Raw genomic sequence first — 21,936 nt, 5'->3', positions numbered from 1 at the left:
GGTGATGGGCATTGAGGAAGGCACCTGTTGGGATGAGCACTGGTGTTGTATGGAAACCAATTTGACAATAAATTTCATATATTAAAAAAAAAATCTCAGTTCAAAAGTCACTTACTGGGGGTTTCTTTCCCTACCAACTCCCAATCTGACATTCTGCCAATTCCCCTGCTCTCCACACTCCTAGCACCTTGTACTTTTCTATCATAGCACTATCAGGAACATTTATTTGTATTAGATTTGGAGTACTGTCTGTCTTTTCTAGAATGTAATCACTGTGAGGCAAGGACTAAGGATGGTTAGCTCATTATCTCTGCCTGGCACATATAAAGTTCACAGTAAATGTTTGTTAAGAGAATGAATAAAATAAATGACCCTTAGGTTTAAATTGGTCCTTAGAATAAATATTGGTGGAAGATGGGATGAAAGCAGGAAAGTAGGTGAAGAATATTGCTGTTTGAAAAGAAATATGAGAACCGCATCACTTTCTTGTATTCTTAACAGTTTCATTGTGTTGAAAGGAGAATTTTGTTTTTTTATTCTTTTCATAGTTCTGCAGTGAGAGGTACTCTTATTATTTTTTGAAGATAATATTATTCTATAAGAAAACTTGGGGTTTTCAATCTTCTGAGTGACCCTGAATTGATTACAAAGGATGCTTGAATTTATAAAAAATATTGGGCATGGTATGTAGATTGATTAAGTGACATACCTTCACATATGTAGGCTACTATTTAAAAGAGACATGTAGATACTGTTACAAATAATACAGTGTATTTAAAAGTATTAACAAATCCACAGTAAGTTTATAATTATGTATTTCCTCAATTAGCAGATACTAAAAGTATTTTCACCTCTTAATTAAAAAAAAAATGTCCCTCATCTCCAAATGGTGAAAACATCTAGATTAAAGAGAGCTAAATTTTCTAACTCTATTATGAACCTGTTTTTAAGATGTTATTGAAACAGAAATGATCTGTTAAGTACCAATGTCCTAGTTTTATATTGTATTCTTACATTGCTCATGAAAATTGGTTTCTTAAATCAAGACCATTTCCAAATTGTGTTTGATTTTTCTTTTTGTGGGATATCTTTCTGGTTGTTTGTTCGTTCATTCTCTCCTTAGCTTCTTTGTGGTATAGAGAGTACTCATAGATGATTTACTAAAGGCAAGAAATGACAATTAAGGGAGATTATAAATTAATTTGACTTCTTACAAAATCCGGAAAATATTGTTATGCTATGAAAAATGTGTATTTGTTAATGTAATTATCAATTTGATTACATTATTAGTAACGAAGAAAAGTGAAAAAGTGTCTTTCTAATTAAACCTGATTTCTTATACTATCTCTTCAATCCATTCTATCTATGTGTATCTCCAAAATAATTTTCCTAGGTTCCTTATTTTAACATTTTAGTTTCTACTCAAAAATCTGCAATAGCTCCAATTGCCTACAATTTAAAGTCTTAATACTTTACCTTAGTATGCTCTATTCTTCCCAATCTGACTACAATTTACTTTTCTGTTCTTTTTTCTCAATATGTCCCAGTGAGCCTTCTATAGTGTACAGATCAAAGACGTGGTTGAGAGCAAGAAAATCTCAGGTCAAATCCTGGTAGTACTGCTTCCTACCAAGCACTGGGCTGAGTGCCTAACAATCGTGTCACATTTAAATGTCAAGGCAGCTCTGTAAGTGGCATTATTAGTATTACCCTGGTTTTGCAGGTGAGAAAACTGAGGTTTATAGCATCTACCTGTCTGGTCCAACACCATGACCAAGTGTACAGGCTGGAAAATGAGAGGGAGTTTCAGTTTCTGAAAATAGTCTAACATGTTGATTTTTCACACAAAGAAAATAAATGAGCCATAAGCGATCATTTTGAATATACTTACTTTGAAAACAAATGAAAATCTACCTTAAAAAGAGAATGTAAACAGTACTGTAGAGTTAATGAAGTGCAAATTAGCTTATTTCCACACTTATATCCCAGAATTTACTTACAAATAAAGGCTGGCATTTATAGTAGAAGAATAATGTTGACTGTAGCAAGGTGTGGGGAAAAAGAACACCAAATAGAGCTCAGGAACTTCTTTGGAAGATCTGTTACTGGGCATGCTGCTTAGCCTCTCTGAGCCTTAGATTTCCATATTCTAGAAAAAGTCTTCTTTCTGACCTCACAAGATTATTTTGAGGATATGTGAAAATACTAGAAAATGTATTAAATGCTGCACAAAATAAGATACGATTATCATCTATTCCAGATGTGACTATTTTTTAATATCAATAGAGAATAAAGTCATACTATTTCCACCATGGGACTAAAACCTTGACTACAGGAATACTTTTCTCAGATGAAAGTATTGTTTTTTCCATTTTTACCCACACACTTGTATAGATAGTTTTATTAGTTTTATTTTTCATTAGCACAAAAAACTACGTTTTGGTTGTTGGGTGGATTAATAAATTGATTCAGAAAATTGTTAGAAGCTTGGTCAGCTGATGAATATTAATAAGCAACTTGTTCATGAGTTTTTTTAAAAACCCAGGAAAACTTCAGCTGGTTGCAAAAATGTCATTGGCCTTTTCCTTTACCGTCTTTATCAATACCCTTCTTCACTGTTCCCAAGTCCCTGATATAAGAGAATAATAACCAGACAAATCAACATTCCCTCCTGTATGGCAAAGCAGTTAGTCAGTGTAGAGGAGAATTCAAAGTTCATAGAATCTGTTTCTTTTGTTTTTTCAGTATATGTGGCTTTGCCTGATTGTAGCATGGAAAGTCAAAACTGTACTCATAGAGGAAGAAATGAAGAACTTAAATGTCTAGTTTGTGCATAAAGACAGTGAAAAAAGAGAATATAATAGGCACCATTTCCATAACTGCTACTTATTACTTTGTTTTCGCATTTGGGATAGATTTTGCAAAACCAAGTCAGTCATTCACTAGCATTTAGCTAATGCTAAATGCATCGCTAATTAGCATCGCTAATACGATGTGGCAAATAATAAACAGTACCAAAGATGTGAAATATAAGAAAAATGATTCAAAGAATACAAAGCATTTATTCCAATACTAATTGAAATAAATGAGGAGCAAGAAATGAAAATAAATGGATATACCATGTATTTTATGCTCATACCTGGAATAGTTTCATACATTTAGAAAAGAAAAAAGTAAAATATATGAATACTCTTCATGAAGCTGAACCGAAACATTGGAGAACTTTTTACCATAAAATCCTTTTCAAGCAGAAGTATTTACATGCTGGATTTCAAGATGAAGACTTAAATGTTTGTTTCAACAAATTACGTGCTTTCAATGGTGACCTAAAACTCTAGGCTCAAAACTGTTTTTGAGCCAAATGCATTTCTTCTTTTGAAGACACACACACTCAAACATACACACACACACACACAGACACACACACTTAAAATAAAAGGACCTGGGCTCATTTTAAGGGTTTCCTTCTATGCAGGATCCTTTTTTCCAACTCCACTATGCCTCTTCCTCTGAATTGTTAACATAAATACTTTATCAGAATAAAGGTTTCTTTCCTTTTTCAAAGTCATATTTCAGATTAGTTGATACAATTAAGAATGTACATACTACTATTTACTTTCTAGCATTGATATGCTGATGTGTTCAAACCCATCTGATGAAGTTGCAGAATGTATTTAGCCCAAGTGGAAGTTAGGCAAGACATGGAGAAAAATGGACAAGGGAGCATTTCTAAGAGCTCAGAATCAGGCTCTAACCAAGTTGGGTAAGTGGAATAAGAGAGGTGTCTTTTGTTTTTTTGTTTTTAATGTAGCTTCTGAAGTCCCTGGAAAAGAGTTTTGCATGTTGGATGCACTTAGTATTTGTTGAATGAATGAGGGAAAATTCAGGGAAGAAAAATGATTTCTCTCTACCTCGCTTTCCCATAATTGTGGTGATTAATTAGTGTGTGTCTTATACTGACCTTTTTGAGTACAGGTTGGATGGATAGGGTGGTGCTTGAACTTGGATCTTCCTAAATCATTTTCCCTGGCATTAGCACTCCTAATGGAAGAATTTCCTAGGGAGGTGAGGTAGGACCCTTTCTTTAGCTCTGTTTTATATTCGGTGCGTGTTTGGTAAGATCATATGAGCGAGTCTCATCTTCCTGAACTGCCAGGCTTGGATAAATCCAAGTGTACTTCTGTGTTTAACTGTCTCTCTCCATCCAGCTACAGAAATCAAGCTGCTAGGGTCCTTGGTCTGAGGAGGATTTGAGTGGGAAAAGCATTTGCATATCTAAGACTTCCTCAAACATTGGAAAACAGTATGGTTTTTCTCCTGTGTTGGAAATGCAGGATGCTTTTAGGTGGGACGTCATTTGCCTGCCATGACTGATTTCCCCAACAAGTCACCCTCACATAATTCTATGGCCTGGTCAATCCTGTCTTCTGGTTTGCCCTGGCTTCCCAGAGAGTATGTTTGCCAGATCCTTCTTTAGTCTTTACTGGTGCCCGAAATAAAATATCCATTTTATTTAAATATTTATTTTTTACTTATGGTGGGGGGACAGAGGGAGAGAGAGAATGAGACTCTTCTAATTTTTTTAAATGTTTTATTTATTCTTGAGAGAGAGACAGATAGCATGAACGGGGGAGGAACAGAACAAGAGAGGGAGACACAGAATCTGAAGCAGGCTCCAGGCTCTGAGCTGTCAGCACAGAGCTGGATGTGGGGCTGGAACTCACAGACTGTGAGATCATGACCTGAAACAAATTTGGATGCCCAACCGACTGAGCCACCCAGGTGCCCCTGAGAGAATGAGAATCTTAAGCAGACTCCCCCAGCCAGTACGGAGCCCCATGTGGGGCTCAATTTCATGACTGTGAGATCATGACCTGAGCTGAAATCAGGAGTTGGATGCTTCACAGACTGAGCCACCCAGTCACCCCGAAATATCCAAGTCATTTAGATGGTGATGTAGGTATGGATTTCCCAATACTTCTCTCATCTTCCTTCCAGATAATGCATATTTAAACCAAATTCAAATCACTGGCTTCTTCAAAATCTAGTAGCATCATGATTTAAAAACTGAACTGCAGATTTCTATGAATTCCCATTTCTCACCCTCTTCTCATGAATTTCTCTCCTGTTGATTCTAAACTCATTTAAACAATATTGAGCTGATCAAAAGCAAAATATGTCTTTAGATGTCAAACAATAGTTTCAAAGGATTCCTGGGATTTTCTCTGTATTGGTGTTATGAGTTTTCAAAATTTCTAGTTAGATGTGTGTAAACAAGTAATTAAACTTTAGCTTTTAATTTAAAATAATTAGAAAATTATTTCTACCTGAAAAATTCAACAAGGATTATTCTTTGAAAAATTGTTAAAATCAATGTGTTGCCAATAAAAAGACTTTTCATTTCTCATCTACACAAAACTTTGGGACTTTCTTCCTTTGGTCTTGACAACTTGTGACTTTATCCTGTTAATCATGGAACTTTTTTTTTTTTTTTTTTTTTTTTTGAGAGAGAGAGAGGGAGGAAGGGAGGTTGGGAGGGGGGAGACAGAGGGAAAGAGAGAAACAGAATCTTAAGCAGGTTCCACGCCTAGTGCAGAGCCTAATGCCGAGCTCAATGTAGGGCTCCATCTCACGACTGTGAGATCCTGACCTGAGTTGAAATCAAGACTTGATGATTAACCAACTAAGCCAACCAGGCACCCCAATCATGAAACATTTCAATCAAAGGTTTCCCTTAGTTAGGGGAAGATCAGTAGTTCCTTGGGTATGAGAATGTTTTCTCAATGAGAAATGTTTTTTCTCTCATTGAGAAAAAAAAACACGAGAAATAAAATGTATTATATTAAGTGGAAAACAGTTTCCACAATTTTCTTTATAACTTGCAAATAAATATTTTGCTTACATACAGATACTGTGATGTCACCGAGGGTTTTGTAGATATAGTGAAGTAATTTGTATGTTTGTGTGCAAGTTATACCCAGATACAATATTAAACACCAATTCTTGTCTCTGTGGTTACTAAAGTTAAAGGTTCAAATTAGTAAAAAAAAAAATGTGGTTGAGAAAGGAGGTCTTTAAAGATTTCTCACTCTTTTAATATGTAATGAAAGTACAAATATTTTCATCATGATCTTAATATTATTAATATTATTAATAAAACTCAACAGTCAATCAACAATAGCATATTTTATTGTAACAGTGAAATAAGAAAGGAACGTGGGGAAGTTGTAGTGTTTCCCACTGTTAGTTTACAAATAACAATATTTAAGCACAAAATATTAAACCAACATAATTAAGGCTCTTATACCTCAAGAGTCAGTTAGCAATAATATTGAAAGTATCTAAATTACTAAATGGTAGAGGAACACACTCCTGTGTAGTCTAGCTGCACCAAAATAGAAATGTCTAAATTGAAGTCAGCGTAATGTTTTCGAAAGAACAAATCAGGCTTCTGCAGTTGGTTTGAATAAGATGCCTGAAGTGTGAATATATAAAGTTGACTGTCATACACGGTGACCCCTCTGGGAGCTCTCCTCCGCTGGGTTCATGCTTCTCTCATAAGCGTAGCTTCTTGAAGGCTCATGTGAGAGCTGTTGAGTGGAAGAGTAAATTTCCTAATATTTCTCCTACTTCAGGGAGTGAGTGCAAAAAGGGGGGGGGACTTAAAAACACATTCTTTTTAGCAAACGTTTTTTGAAGGTTCAAAGGTGGGTGGGTGAAAGTCGAATATGTCATGTCTAGTAGTACTCGAGCAGCTGCATGTTTCCTACCGTAGAAAAAATGGGGATCTTCTGGTTGGTTCAGATGTACACCTCTAGATAATTGAAACTTTCACCAGGGGTTTTGGACTTTCTATAAGAAAAAACAATAATTGGAAATTGTTCATTGTGAATACATTAGATTTGTACAGACAAAACATTCATGAAGTGCAATTATAGCCAGTGTTGCTATATTAGTATGAATGTTAATAGCATGTTTGTTTTTGAAATGGGTTATGCATTCTGATAAATGTCTGCTTTAATCTAGTCATCTGTGTATCACTTGTCTAAGTACTCTCATTTAAGATGCCATATCCCTTCTTGTAGCAATAAAGGGGTAAAGCAACATTAATATTAAATAATTAGAAAAACAAAAGGGGAATGATTAAACATATTTACATAATTGAAATAACACTGTGTCGCAGTGGGAAATCGGGACAATGTTGTCTCCTTTCAAAGTAATTCATAATTCAGATTTTTAATTATGGCATATTCATTCATTTAAAGATGATTCTGGATGAGAGGGCCACTAATGAAATACAATCATTAGCATCTAAACAAAGTAATTTACAAAGTCTCCTTTAGGGGAAAAGATTTCTAGAACATCATCAATCACACAAGATATGCAAAAACAAGCAATTAAACCACACACAAGAACTACAACAGCCTTATATATCAGTAATGTACACATGAAAACATAACTGATTACAATGATTAGACTAGGGTAGTGTGGTTAATTTGTATTTTATGTAGTGATTCCATGGAAGAATGCACCCGGACAGACACATTACACAGAAGAGGAACTTCATTTCATTAATACTCGCTTAAAACACATGACCAAAAAAACCCAAAATACAAACCTTGAATTTTGAGTTGTTGCCTGTTCATCCACGTGGGATCAAAATCCTACATAGTCTGATAAAACATCTTCCTTTCTCCTGCATCTCTTTTTGCCTGCTGTTTACTTTTATGAACTGGCAAAATGTGGGATTAGGAAAGTATTTTGTGGAAGGCAGGTACTGCATTGGTTTCTCATTATTTGTTCAAATCCTGCTTTAGGCTTCCAAAGACAAAGTGCTTCCAGCCCTCACAGGGTCAGTGATTTACTTAGGCTCTTCCTCCATGTGCACAATTACAGAGCATTAAACTTACAGCAGGACTAAATGGAGAGTACAATTCTCTGACTTTGAATGCTTGTGTATGGGATCTTGCTCAATGGACCCACAAAAAGGCTGGTTTCAAACACTGTTCCTGTAGGCCACATTATAATCTTGTTGAAAACCTATACTACTTACTTCTGCCAGTAGATTTTTCTTTGTGAAGGTGGAAGGAAGGCTTGGGTGTAAAAGCCAGAGGAATTAGGAGAGTGGTGTGGTATCGAGGAGGGGGGGAGTCCATGGAGAAGGCTGGCACTCCTGGTGTAAGCTGAGCCGCCTTCGATAACCACAAGCTACAGAAGCCAAAATATGCTCTATTGGGTACTCAAAGGATAAAAATACTGGTTAATTTTCAACAGCGCTCCTTCATTTGACTTTACAATTTACAACAGTGAACATTAATGCAGGAATAGCTTGGTTGAGGAGGAGTTTAAAATTAGAGCCCCTCTTCTCATTAGCCCCAACAGCCTGACCCAGGGTGACTGAGAAGCAATTTGTCGCCAGATTCTCATTTTGCTTCTGTTATGGCTCCTTGTAAATGAAGCGCGGCAATTTATTGTAGCACCTCTAGGAGTCAAGAACATAATGTGTAAAACACATACAAAAAAAATCTTTCTTCACATTCATTAACACCCAGCACATAGAGGCTGTTCACTTTTCCTTCTAATGAAGTGGGGGGGGGTGGATCTTAAATCTAAAGCTTTCCATCATGTGAAGAAGTCCTCTTCAGGCCATTAGACAGAGGCTGAGTTGTATTGAAGAAAGGTCATTGACAAAAACAGAGAATGGCAATATGAGGAAAAATAGAAAATGGATAAAGGAAGAGACTTTAGAAGCCTCAAAGAATGGAAAGTACATTTTTGGCATCCACGATCAACCCTCCTTGTCTCTCAGTGTATTTTCTGTTGTAGGTGAAGAAAAGAATATGTGGCTTTTTATATAGCTGGAAATTGCTCTAGTGTTTGGCCAATTCTCATTTCTTCACCCTTGATCTGACCCTTGTAAGCGGCATTAAGTCAGGTTCATTTGAAGATCATATTGTCTTTAATCTCTGAAACCTGTTTGCTTGTTTCCTCTCCGCTCCCACATCCTTTGCAAAAAACTGCGGTGTCCACAGTTTTAATGCATTCTGACTGCGTAAGAGGCTGCTCTGGCCCAGGGCTGGTCATAGGCTTTTATCTTACTCCTGTGATTAATTCTGATTAATGGTTTGGTTTGTGTGGGGTCTCATAAATGGCACCTCCAGATGAACCTAATAACAAATTAGTATATGGAAAAAATTGCCAGAGGGTCCAGGATTGCCCTTTTGGATTAAATGCTGATAGTTGTCATACATGCTCACCCATTTCATGATGTAGTAATAGGCACTCAATAGTTATGGCAATAATAGCAGTCTTTTAAAACTCATTTTAATAAAAGTCAAATATTGAGTATATAGAACCAGGCAAAAAAGTCAGTAAAATTTGAAAGGTTTTCTTTCTTTCTTTCTTTCTTTCTTTCTTTCTTTCTTTCTTTCTTTCTTTCTTTCTTTCTTTCTTAATGTTTATTTATCTTTCAGAGAGAGAGAGAGAGAGAGTGAGTGAGCAGGGGAGGGGCTGAGAGGGGGAGATATAGAATCCAAAACAGGCTCCAGGTTCTGAGCTGTCAGCACAGAGCCTGACGTGGGGCTTGAACCCATGAACTATGAGATCATGACCTGAGCCGAAGTCGGACCCTTAACCAACTGAGCCATCTAGGTGCCCCTGAAAGATTTTCTTCTGAGAGTTCACTGAGTGTTTATGAAGTACCAGGTACTGGGCAAGGCAGAGGAAATGATTTAACTAAGTTATCTCCTTATACACTACGTTAGTATAATTAAAGTAGGTATAGGAGATTATGCATAGTAATCTAGAATACAAATATTAATATCTTCCTTCCCACAAAGCAGATGAGGAAACTGAGGCACAGAGATGTAGAATTACATGTCCAAAGTCGAAGAGTGAGAAAGAGGCAGAGCTAGGATTCCAGCCCAGGCCACATGTTACCAAGGCCGGCACCCATCCTCTCAGCACTCTGCCTCTCCCTGCAGGTCCTTTTGTTCCAGACTCCCACAACAAGGTCCTGTTCTCGCTTCTCCTAAACTTAACAAACATCAATGTTTTTGATGCTACAGGTTAAAATTTTCTCTTTAAAATATTGAAATTTGTAATACTAAAGCACTTAAGCTTCTGTTTCCTGAATCATCAAATTTACTGTAGAGAATAAAACATTACTGTTTCTTTTCTGCCTTATCCAAATGAGCAATGTCCATTTTTATGGACATTCTTTATTCTCCTCTCATCTACCTTTCTTAGTTCCACACGTAGTATATCTGAGATTTAGGCTGGTTTTGCTTTTGGCAGATAAGCTTTGGTTTTTAATGTTTTATTTGTCCTCACTCATAAACAGCATTTCTACTGACTAGGCATGGTTAATATTTGAAGGGCAAAATTTGTCACACACAAAAAGGTAAAATGAAAGAAATTTAAGAACAGTTGTCTTAGGCAATTTGGGTGGCTATAACAAAAATACCATCAACTGGATGGTTTATCTGCAACATAAATTTATTTCTCACAGTTCTGGAGGCTGGAAGTCCAAGATCAGGGTGCTGGCATGGTCACTTTCTGATAAGGGCTTTCTTCATAGTTGGCAGTGGCTGCCTTTTCATTGTGTCCTCACAAGGTGGAAAAAGAGCTAGTTAGTGCTTGTTTTGTTTTGCTTTGTTTTTTTCTTATAAGGACACTAATCTCATTTATGAGGGTTCTACCTTTTTGATCTGATTACCTACCAAAGGCCCTACCTGCAAAATACTATCACACAGAGATTAGGGTTTCACCATATGAATTCTGGGAAGACACAACATTCAGTCCGTAATAACAATTCAACTAAAAAACCTTTTGTTACAATTCTCAATTTCTCTCTGCTTTGATGTCTAAGTGCTACAGAACACACTGGCAGTACTGACTGCTATCTGTAGCTCATTCCTGGATGGGATCTTGATTACCTCACTGGGGCAGCTACTGCCACCTGCTAACTGCATGAGACAGAGACCTGAGCAACTTAACAATTGTGATATTGTGATTTATAATAAGAAATATGTATTTGGTATTCATCCCCATATCTGGCACAGAACTCCTAAATCCCTTGGAATTTCCTAACTGATGACAGCTATACAGGTGTCTTCTTATGTTACTCAGGTGACTTTTGGACTGCATCTAAGGATGGAGGCTAGTTGCCAGTGGAGCCAACCATGTGATTGGAGGGTCAGCACTTTCAGTCTCACCCCTTGACCTCTGGGCAGGGGAGAGGAACTGGAGGTTGAGTTCAATCACCAATGATCAATGATTTCCTTAACTATGCCTTTATTTTTAAAAAAATTTTTAATGTTTGTTTATTTTTGAGAGAGAGAGAAACAGGGGAGGGGCAGAGAGAGAGGGACACACAGAATCTGAAGCAGGCTCCAGGTTCTGAACTGTCAGCACAGAGCCTGATGCGGGGCTTGAACCCATGGACCGTGAGATCATGACCTAAGCTGAAGTTGGCTACTTAACGGACTGAGCCTCCCACGGTGCCCCGATCATGCCTTTTTAATGAAGCCTCCATAAAAACCCAAAAGGAGAGGTTCAGAGAGCTTCTGGACTGGTGAATACATGGAGGTGCTGGAAGACTGGCACCCTGGAGAAGGTATGGGAAGCCTGGAGCCCTTTCCAGCATACCTTGCCCTGGGCATCTCATCCATCTGGCTGTTACTGAGTTATGTCCTTTCACAATAAATTCAGTAATCTAGTGAGTAAAATGTTTCTCTGAGTTCTGTGAGCTGCTCTAGCAAATTAATCAGACCCAAGGAGTGGGTGGTTGGAATCTCTGACCTTTAGCAATTTCATCTAAAGCCCCGGTGACAACTTGAACTCTCCACTGGCATCTGAAGTGTATGTGTGTGTGTGTGTGTGTGTGTGTGTGTGTGTGTGTGTAGGGGGGGTAAGGGCTGTCTTGTAGGAGTGACCCCCTTTACCTGTGGAATATGATGCTATCTTAAGTAGACAGCAGTTGCTGTTGTTGTTGGGAAAACATGTCCCCCTCCACCCTTGCACGTTAGAAACTGGGGTCAGAAGACCCTTAATAATGAAAGAATGTAAGCTGCTGTAGTTGAATCTCATCATCATCTGGGGATTGTGATTGTGTGTATCTAGTTCTGTAGGACTATTAGCTCCACATGGACAGAATATGTCAGTCTTAGTGTATTACTAAGGGAACAGCACAAGTTGTCACTGAAGGAATGATTCTTCTTTAGCAAAAAGAGCCCTGGGGCGTCTGCACTCCGAAGGCTTTAAACAAACTTGAGTAAATGTGACATTGACCGGAAACTGGTCTATTTATTTCTACTTGTCTATTATTTCACTCAGAGCCATTCAATTCCTTTGAATTAACTGTGATAGTCTCCCTACCGTTCTTTAATAAAAATTTTTTTTATTGTTTATTCATTTCTGAAGGACAGAGAGAGAGAAAGTGTGAGTAGGGGAGGGGCAGACAGAGAGGAAGACACAGAATTTGAAGCAAGCTCCAAGCTCTGCTCAGTCAGCACAGAGCCTGACACAGGGCTTGAACTCACAAACTGTGAGATCCTGACCTGGATGCTTAACCAACTGAGCCACCGAGGCACCCCTATAATTCTTATTTTCTTAAAATGTCATGTGATTCCTGAGGGACAAAAGAAAAGTTTTCCCACATAATACTTTGTGTACAATAAGCACTAAATAAAAATTGTGGGTTAATAATCTAAACCTTTATTAATTCCTCCACTGATTAAAAAAACATATTTGTACCTCTTGTATGCAACCAGAATAGGCTAGATGCTGAGCTAGATGTTGGGGATTTAAAGATGGAGAATTTCTGTTCTTAAACTTAAGATCAATGAAGGGAGACACACAGAAACAGATGTAAAAAGATAGATTTCTCACTGATAATGTTCTAAACTGAGAAGCTTTGTTTATACATCAGGTTATCTGGGATTGTGTAGTTGATAAATTCACACGATTGACTGGATTTATTTCTTACTTTCCACAAAGCTGCTTTGGTGCGGTGTAGACCCGAAAATACAGATTATTAAATCAATCATTCTCAGAGATTAAAGTCAGTACATTCAGTACCTTCAGAGTAGTCTCAGTCAAATCCTAATTCCAACTTCTATATGATGTCATTTAGGTATTTGCGGGTTGTTCTCATGGGCTCATAAAGCCTAGGAGCCAAATTTACAGTGAAGCAAAAATTTCAGGGTACCTCACACACATGGGGCCCTAGAAATGAGTTCATATGGGCATATGTCTTAGCAAAACTTGCCAAAAGAAGATATTTTATCCATTGCTGTCTATGCCTTTCCATTTCAACTTCCCGTCCATCACAGGTAGGGTAGTGCATTAGCAGCCCGTAGCAGTTCTTGGATACAACTAAGTGAAAGTTGATTTGGAATGCATACTATTTGGATTCAATGGGATCCATTTATATGTCTGCAATCACTTCTGTATACAGTTAAATTACTCTAGCTGCTTTAGTCCTGATTTGAAAATTGAAATGAAATATATAGGATTTCAGAGGACCTTGAATAATCAAAATAATTGTGAAAAAGAAGAACAAAGTGGAAGACTCATATTTCTTGATTTCAAAACTTACTACAAAGATATAGTAATCCAAACAGTGTGTTACTGGCATAAGGATACACATATGGACTGATCGAATAGAATTGAGAGCCCAGAAATAAATTTTTATGTATATGGTCAGTTGATTTTCAACAAGGGCTCCAAGGCCATTCAATGAGAAAAGAACAGTCTCTTCAACAGATGGCACTGGGGAAAGGGGTACCACATGCCAAAAAATCACTTAAGTATTCTGTAGCCAGTGGTGCCTGGTTGGCTAAGTTGGTAGAGCATGAGATGCTTGATGTTGGGAGTCGTGGGTTTGAGCTCCATGTTGGGGGTAGAGATTACTTAAAAAAGAAATAATATAATAGTCTTTAAGAAAAAGTTTCTGTAGCCAAAAAGCAGGAGAAACAGTATTATAGAGGTATGCCAAACAGATAAATAACAAAAGTATTGCATTATTCCTATGAATTTTGTGATACTTTGATAACTTTTCCAAATTTGACTTCTTATTCTAAATAAGTATTGACCTTCATACCTAGTTTTGTATTCATAAGTTTTTTTGTTTATTCTGAAAGTGCTCCCGTCCCCCCACCCCCACACCAAACTGTATAAGTTTCAGGTCCTATAAAACCTGTGTTGACCTCTGGAAACTAGGTAGCAGGTCTCCACTAGACCAAATAGAACATATATTAATGACAAATGGAGTAAGGCTGAATGCTAGCTGCACTCGCTTCCTTAGCTGGGTGCTCTCATCTAAGGTACACATGAAAATTCTACCCAGAAGCCTTGTCACCTACTACACAGATGTTTCAAGTGGGGTTTGATCTACTCAGTATAAAATAAGGCTATCTTCTTCTAGATACTAGTTTTTCAAAACTGTTAATGACTATAGTTTTGGGCACTGTAGTGATTTAGCACTCTATATTTTCATTAATTAAAAAAATATTTATTAGGTATATACTCTGTACAAGGCCCTGTGATAACCAAAATGATGAGTGAAGCTAGATTCTGTCCTCAAATCAGTCTAGTAAGGGAGCTATCTATGTAGTAAAATATAAAGACATATCTATGTAGTAAAATATAAACAGTGATGAGTCTCAGAGAGGCTCTTAGAAAGTATTATGATTGTATGATCATATAATGTATTGTTCAAGCTGGGGTACTTTTGAGAGTGAAAGAAAATTCTTCTAATAGTTTAACTAAGACAACAGGCATAAAGTGGGACAGTCCCAGGCAAACCAAGACCTATAGTAACCCCTGTTATGAGGAATTGGCAGGGAGGAAAATCATAGTGGAAAGGGGCATCTGTGAGAGTTTTATGTGTTGGCTTGACTGAATCAGTGGATGCCCATATATCTGGTTAAACATTATTTCTAGATGTGTCGGTGAGGATGTTGCTGAATGAGATTAGCATTTGAATCAGTGGACTCAGTGAAGTAGATTAACCTTCCCGAAAGTGGGTGGGCTTATCACCTTTTTTCTTGCCCTTCAACTGAGATTTACATCAGCTGCCCTGTTTCCTAGGCCTTTGTACTTGAACTGAATTACACCGCTGGGTTTCCTGAGTCTTAGGCTCACAGAAGGCAGGTCATGGCACTTCTCAGCTTCCGTAATTGGGTGAGTCAATTCTTCAGAATAAATCTCCTTTTATATCCCACTGGTTCTGTTTCTCTGAAAAAGCTGTACTAATAGAGCTTCCACATTATATGTAGAAACTGAGGCCTAGGGGACCAATGAGTGAGATAAAGACACAGGAAGAAAGTAACAAATCATCAAATTCTGATCACCATTTATCTTAAAGTTGACTAGACCATGGTGCTCCTGACCCCTGAGAGAAATGTTCATTGTACATTATCTTCTGACAGTTAAAAAACTTGGAGAAATACTAGTAAGATTACACATCTCTGAGTAGTCCTTATTCTAAAGTCATGTGTCAAAGAGTATTTTTTTTAGCAATAGTCAAAAGCATTTTCTCGGAAGATAATGTTTTATGAGCAAAGGCTGTTTTGAAATCGTAACATAATACTGTCCTTCCTACCTTTATCAGGGTGTCTGCAACCTGATTAGTTTCTTAAAAGATTATTATTTCCCTGTGTTCAACCTACATGTCTGCATGGACAGGGGTAAGAACAACCAATCAAAGCCACAGTTTAGAAATGGCCAACTATCATGAGGAATAATCCATGGCCTATTTTAGATAAAATTCTGACAGCTTGCTCTTGTGACAAAGATGTTAACAAGGAAAGAAAATGGCACTAATTTAATCCATTCTTATAGTTCATTCTAAAATGAGACTAGCATGACACCAAGTTATAATAATAAATACTATAGTAATTTCACAATTCTTCCTACATGCTGTTCACACTCCTTTCACATGCAAATTTGCCATCCATTGCTTCATGACAGTGATTTTAAGTGCATTAAAGAATTCTGAATTGTCTTATACTTGATCTCCTAATTATGTTGCCAGAACATACACAGAATAGTACCATACACTGGCATTTATCTGATTTATAGCATTTCTTCATACAGTGGGTTCCCCACTTCTCCTGAAGATCTGGGTTCTTGGACACAGTAACAGTAGTAAGATTCGATAACTACTCCTGCAATGATTAGTAATAATCAAATAATCACTATGAATAGTTGAAAGAGAGAAGTTAACATTTTCCAAATATGAAGTCATTGTGAAATACAAATATTTATTTTGTAATACAAATTTACATTTATAAAAAGTTAAAAAAAACCCAGAACATTTGAAAGAGATGTCTAAAGATTAGTTTTTAAGGACATGTTTGAAAAGGCTACATAACTGTGAAAAAGAGATACTGAAGATCATTGCTTCTGGGTATCCCACTTTTCTCCAGTGCTTTGGGGGCAGTGTCCTGGGCTAGTGCACTGGGTGGAAAGCACAGCATTGGTGTGGTGTAAAAAAAATTAGAAATGTTACAATTGTTTAAGGATTGTGAAACCCAAGCCAGTTAGGATTTTCTCATATGTGTTCGTGGCTGACACAAAGAATGCTTAGATCTACTATTCTGGATGAATTTGAAAAGAATGAAAAGTCTGGAGAAAGCACCTTGAAAAGAATGAAAAGTCTGTACAAAGCACCTTCCCCTGACTTAATCTAGTTTATAATCCATGAAGAGATAGTATCTGAAGGTAACCCAAAGTAAGTATATTGGAACACCCTTCACTTTGATGAAAGTATGGAGAAGTGGTAATCAGTTTCATTATATGCTTTTATTTCTAAATACTATGTCATGCTTGGTGATTCCGTGGTGAGAGATTGTGGGGCAATGAATTGAAATGTCTACTTTTTGGGAAATGACTTTTGTACTTTTCCCTGTGAATAGAAAATTGTGACTGAGGGAGAGTCCCGGGTGACAGCCATTTCTTTAGCATCTTGCCCACCAGGAGAGTGGAAACAAGGCTCTGACTCTGTCAGTAACTTCTCTGCGTGCTTGTTTAATTAATTAACCACAGCCTCAGAATTCGGCTTAATAGCCTTAATTACGCAGGAAAACAATACACTGTGTAAATTAGTATACACCAGACGTGACATAATTACCAGGGCAGGGTGGACAGCATTTTGTTGAAGTGCTGCTTTAAATGAGTCATTTCAATGCTGAAAATATATTTTTTGTATTTGAGAGCTAATGTACTGAATTGTTCTTTCAGAAACCTGGTTCCAAGTGCTCTAAAATGCCAGGTAGGTGGAAAATAATAAATTCTGTGTCTTTTGGGATAAAAACCACATTTTGTATTATACTGCTGGGTGGCACAATCACTGTAATTTAGGAAGGTTGCTATTATTGTATGAGCAAACTTTTTTTATATTATTACTGTTTATTTTAATGCAGGGACATATTCTCTAGCAGACACATAATGAAAATGGCCTTGTATTAAAATTGTTTACCTGCTGTTTGCTGAAAGGTGTTGTAAAAATTAGAAATAGAAAAGACCTCCTATGGCACCTAGTCCATCCCAGGCAGGGCAGAGAAAAAGATTATACCCTTTAGCAGCTTTGCTAGGGAGCCAAAAATAGACCCCACTTTCATATGTCTCACTGAGTAAATTGTAGGTGGAAGGATGAGATCGTTTGTGTCAATTCAGGAGGAAAAACAGTATTCCCACAAATGTTGAGAAAGAGGGGTACCAATTTATTGACAAATAAATTGACTGAGGTCCCACATTTGAGGGATTTAAGGTCAAAACAATTTTTTTTTAATTCCTCAATTGATTGTGCTGACTTGTGCAATTATTTAGAGTTTCCCCGTTAACTTATCCAATTATCTGTGTAACTACATAGGCATTGGAAACAAGAGTGGAGAACGTTATTCTTTCACTCTGGAGATTAAGTGCAATAAAATACTGGATTGCTTTGAATATTACCAGCTTTTCTTTCCTTTCTGAATTTTCTTAAGGTACAAAGGAGCAAGACATGGCAAAAAATGTACATAAAAGCAGGAGGAAGCAGATGAGTCACAAGAGGCCTAGATTATTTGCACCAGAAATGAGCCCAGAATGGGTTGAAGTGACACTGCTGTGATAAAGCTGAATTAGCCCTTGGGAAAATTGTTTCTGAGACCTTTTCTCTCTTTTCTCCACCCTTTGCCTTTCCTGTCAGTACCCATCCACTCCCATTTTCCTTCCCCGGGGCCCCAAGAACCTCCTCCAGTCAGTGAAAATCTTCACCAAACTAAATTGGAAAAAAAACCCGATGTTAGGTATCTACCCATCTATTTCACAAATTCAGTATCTCTTTGTGGCCCCTTCCTCCACCCTTCTGTCAGATCTCCGTTGTGATTAGAGAAGGGGCTACTTAGCAAGTCTTAGTCGCTTAAGAATTTCAAGGGCTTTCATGTTAATGACTGTAACAGGCAGCAGCTAAAGGGCCCCAGTGATCCCCACCTCCTGGTGTTCTGCCTGTGTGTAACCCCTCTCCTTGAGTGTGAGCTGCACCTAGTGCCTGGATTCTAACAGAATATGGCAAAAGTGATGAGATGTCACTTCTGAGATTAGGTTACAAAAAGACTGTGGCTTCTTTCTTAGGCTCTTGCACTCTTTCTTGCTTACTCTGAGAGAAGCTGCCTGCCATATTGGGTATGTCCTATGGATAGGAACCGAAGGAGGCCTTCAGCCAACAGCTGGTGAAGAACTGCATCATGCCAATGACAGGAGTAAGCTTCCAAACTGAACCTTCCCGGGTCAAGTGAACCCAGACCTAGCTGACAGCCTGCCTGCAATTTCATGACTGACTGAGTCCGAGCCATCCAGCTAAGCTGTGCCCAGATTCCTGACCCACAGAAACTGTGAAATAAAAATGTTCGTTCTTTTAAAATTCTAAATGGGTAACAAACGACACAATGAATTATCTCATGTAAAACATAAAAATGAATTTCAGTTAAAATGATAATCAATCCGTTTAATTAGTGAACCAATTAGTTAACTTTGCCCCGTATTGCAGACATCAGAACTCACCAGTCAGACTTTCAGTGTGCGTGCTGGGCTGAAGACCCGAAAGGGCACACTACCGTCTGTAGTGCGATGACTGAAAGTTGCTGTCAAATCCCCGCCCAGGCGTAACTGCGCTGCAGGGCAGGGGGCGTGGCTTGGCCTCGCTACTGGCTGCTCGCTGCGCCTGCGCCTGCTCCTGCGCCTGCGTGGTGTGGTGTCCTTTGGCTGGCTAGGCTCTAGTCGGGAGAGCCAAAAGCACAGAAGTCGGAGGTCGCTGTGGCTGTAGCGGGGGGGGGGGGGGGGGGGTCACCGGGGGGTCACCCCTCCACCTGACCACAAGGTACTTTTGTGGAGGGCTAAACGACTTCATAGTGGACCTGCTTCTGTTAGTTCTGATGGTTGGCACTCAGGGCTAATAAGACGAAATTTAGAATTTTGAACTCACTATGAACCCACGTAGTCGCTTAGCTTTTATGTCACGTGAGCCTGGCTTGTAAATTTTTCCTTTCATTCCAAGGGAATTCCCACACTTAATTACTGTGGAACTCTTTCTCAAGCAGAATCTTATGACACTAGTGCTCTAAGGAACACATTTTGGGAAACATCGATAAACTATTTCCTGTTATTGGACAGATAGATTGTTGGCAGTTTTTAGCCATTGTAAATAACTGTCATCTTTGGGAACATCTTGAATTATTTCCCACAGTACATCCCTAAGAGAGGAATGCCTGGGTAAAACAACATCTTAAAATTTTTTGATAGAAATTCTCAAATTACTCTTAAGAAATATTTCACCAATTTTATACTCCGGCCTTAGGTATTTTCCTCAAACCATATCATTGGAAATTGCCGTATTAAATATTTGTCCAGGCACCTGGGTGGCTCAGTCGGTTAAGCGCCGGGCTTCAGCTCAGGTCACGATCTCATGGTTTGTGAGTTCAAGCCCCGCCTCAGGCTGTTTGCTGACAGCTCAGAGCCTGGTGCCTGCTTCAGATTCTGTGTCTCCCTCTCTCTGCTCTTCCCGGATTTGCACTCTCTCTCTCTCTCTCAAAAAATAAACATCATAAAATTAAAAAAAAATATATGTCAATTTGATAGGTAAAAAATTATGTATTTTAAAATGCGTTTTGTTTATTTGATTATTAATGTGGTTAAACATTTATACTTTTGTTTAGTGAATTATTTATTTTTGTACTTTGCCCAGCTATCTTGGGTTTGCTTTTTCATTGTGGAAATTTTTAATATAATTTCATGTAAATATAAGTGCTTTGAAGGGAGATAGCTGAGTAGGGGGTTGGGGTAGTGACAAAGGACAGAGATTGGAGGCACCTTAATTAATTAATTAATTAATTTAGTTTCTAGTTTACTTTGAGAGAGAGAGAGAGAGCACATGCAGGTGAGCAGGGGAGGGGCAGAGAGAGAGAGACAGAGAATCCCAAGCAGGCTCCATGCTTTCAGCACAGAGCCCAGCATCCCCACGAACTGTGAGATCATGACCTGAGCCTAAATCAAGAGTTGGAAACCTAACCAAGCCAACCAGGCACCCCAGAGGCACATTATTTTAGATAGCATGGTTGAAAAGATTGCTCAGAGAAGGTGACATTTGTTTGTCTGAAACATCTTTTATTTGCCTTTATGGAAAACAATGTCCGCATTCATTTCCATCCTTCCCATTGAGCTCTCCTCCAGGGGGTTGTTCTATATGCAGTGTATTAAAAACTTCCTCTGGCTTCCCATTGAGCTTAGCAAATGGAGAGTCCAGCAGGAGGTCAGAGGGAGGAAAGAGAATGAAATTGGGGTATTTATTTTCCTAAACCTCCCTCCCTTCCCCACCAGTAGTCACTCTGGGCTGATGAAGGTCATTACTTCTCTCAAAGCAACTTTCTCTTCATGAAACTTTCATGGTTCCAGTAACTGCTCTATGCCATTACCCTCTGCCCCCCCTCACCCCCACCCAGTTTTTGAAATAGTAACACCTCTATCCCTTGTAGTTTTCCTAACCCTAAACACACATTTATAGTCTCTTTGCAAATACGCTGTCTTTAAATTATCCCAATTTGAGGGGCGCCTGGGTGGCTCAGTCGGTTAAGCGGCCGACTTCGGCTCAGGTCATGATCTTGTGGTCCGTGAGTTCGAGCCCTGCGTCGGGCTCTGTGCTGACAGCTCAGAGCCTGGAGCCTGTTTCAGATTCTGTGTCTCCCTCTCTCTCAGCCTCCCCCATTCATGCTCTCTCTCTGTCTCAAAAATAAATAAACGTTAAAAAAAATTAAAAAAAAAAAATTATCCCAATTTGAATGTGCCGTCTATTTACTTTTGAGACCCAGTACCAGAAACCTACCCAGATCCCTTCTACTATTCACCCATCTTTCCACTGCTGTAAGTATTTGCTGCTAATGGCTTATGACTACACACTTCAGAGAATTGCCTTTAGGCTCACGGAGCCACCTTACCCAGAAATGCCCTGGAAGTTTTGCCCTCTCATCCAGGGGGCAGCCTGAAGCCTTTGACTGATGTAAGGGGCAGGGTACAAAAGTCTATTAGCCTTAGTGACTAGGAAAAAAACAACAAAAGGTCAATGAGTCATTTTATCAGATCCTAGGCAGTAATATGAAAATGTATTGTTTAAAACCGTGAGGTACTTGGGCAGATAGACAAATAGACTGCTAGAGAATAGAGAGACTGAAATCAGACCAATGTATATTTGGGAGCTTTATATTTGAGAGCTGATAAAATCCATAGGAAAGGATGAACTATTTAACAAATACTTCTGAAGATACTGGCTATGTAAGAGTACAAGATAAATTTAGATTTACATACCACATCATTCACAAAAATACATTCCAGTGAGGTTAAAAATCTAAATACCAGGGACGCCTGGGTGGCTCAGTTGGTTAAGCATCTGACTTTGGC

The 21,936-nt window shown here is 38.3% G+C and overlaps 1 long non-coding RNA gene across 2 annotated transcripts; it reads right to left on the bottom strand.

Annotated features, from left to right (window-relative positions):
• Positions 1-6,160: 6,160 nt before the first annotated feature.
• On the bottom strand, positions 6,161-19,135 carry LOC125909563 (uncharacterized). 2 transcript variants are annotated; one of them, XR_007453726.1, is made up of 4 exons: positions 19,051-19,135; positions 10,509-10,607; positions 8,054-8,208; positions 6,161-6,852 (listed from the first exon to the last, which is right to left on the bottom strand). It is a non-coding gene; the product is annotated as an uncharacterized LOC125909563 (long non-coding RNA). The 2 variants fall into 2 exon arrangements; XR_007453725.1 differs by lacking the exon at positions 19,051-19,135 and having other exon boundaries at positions 10,509-10,692.
• Positions 19,136-21,936: the final 2,801 nt, after the last annotated feature.

Source organism: Panthera uncia, assembly GCF_023721935.1.
Source record: "Panthera uncia isolate 11264 chromosome B3 unlocalized genomic scaffold, Puncia_PCG_1.0 HiC_scaffold_1, whole genome shotgun sequence".
Taxonomy (NCBI): Eukaryota; Metazoa; Chordata; class Mammalia; order Carnivora; family Felidae; genus Panthera; species Panthera uncia.
Note: the sequence above shows the minus strand (reverse complement) of the source record. Positions and strands in the feature narration are given on the sequence as shown.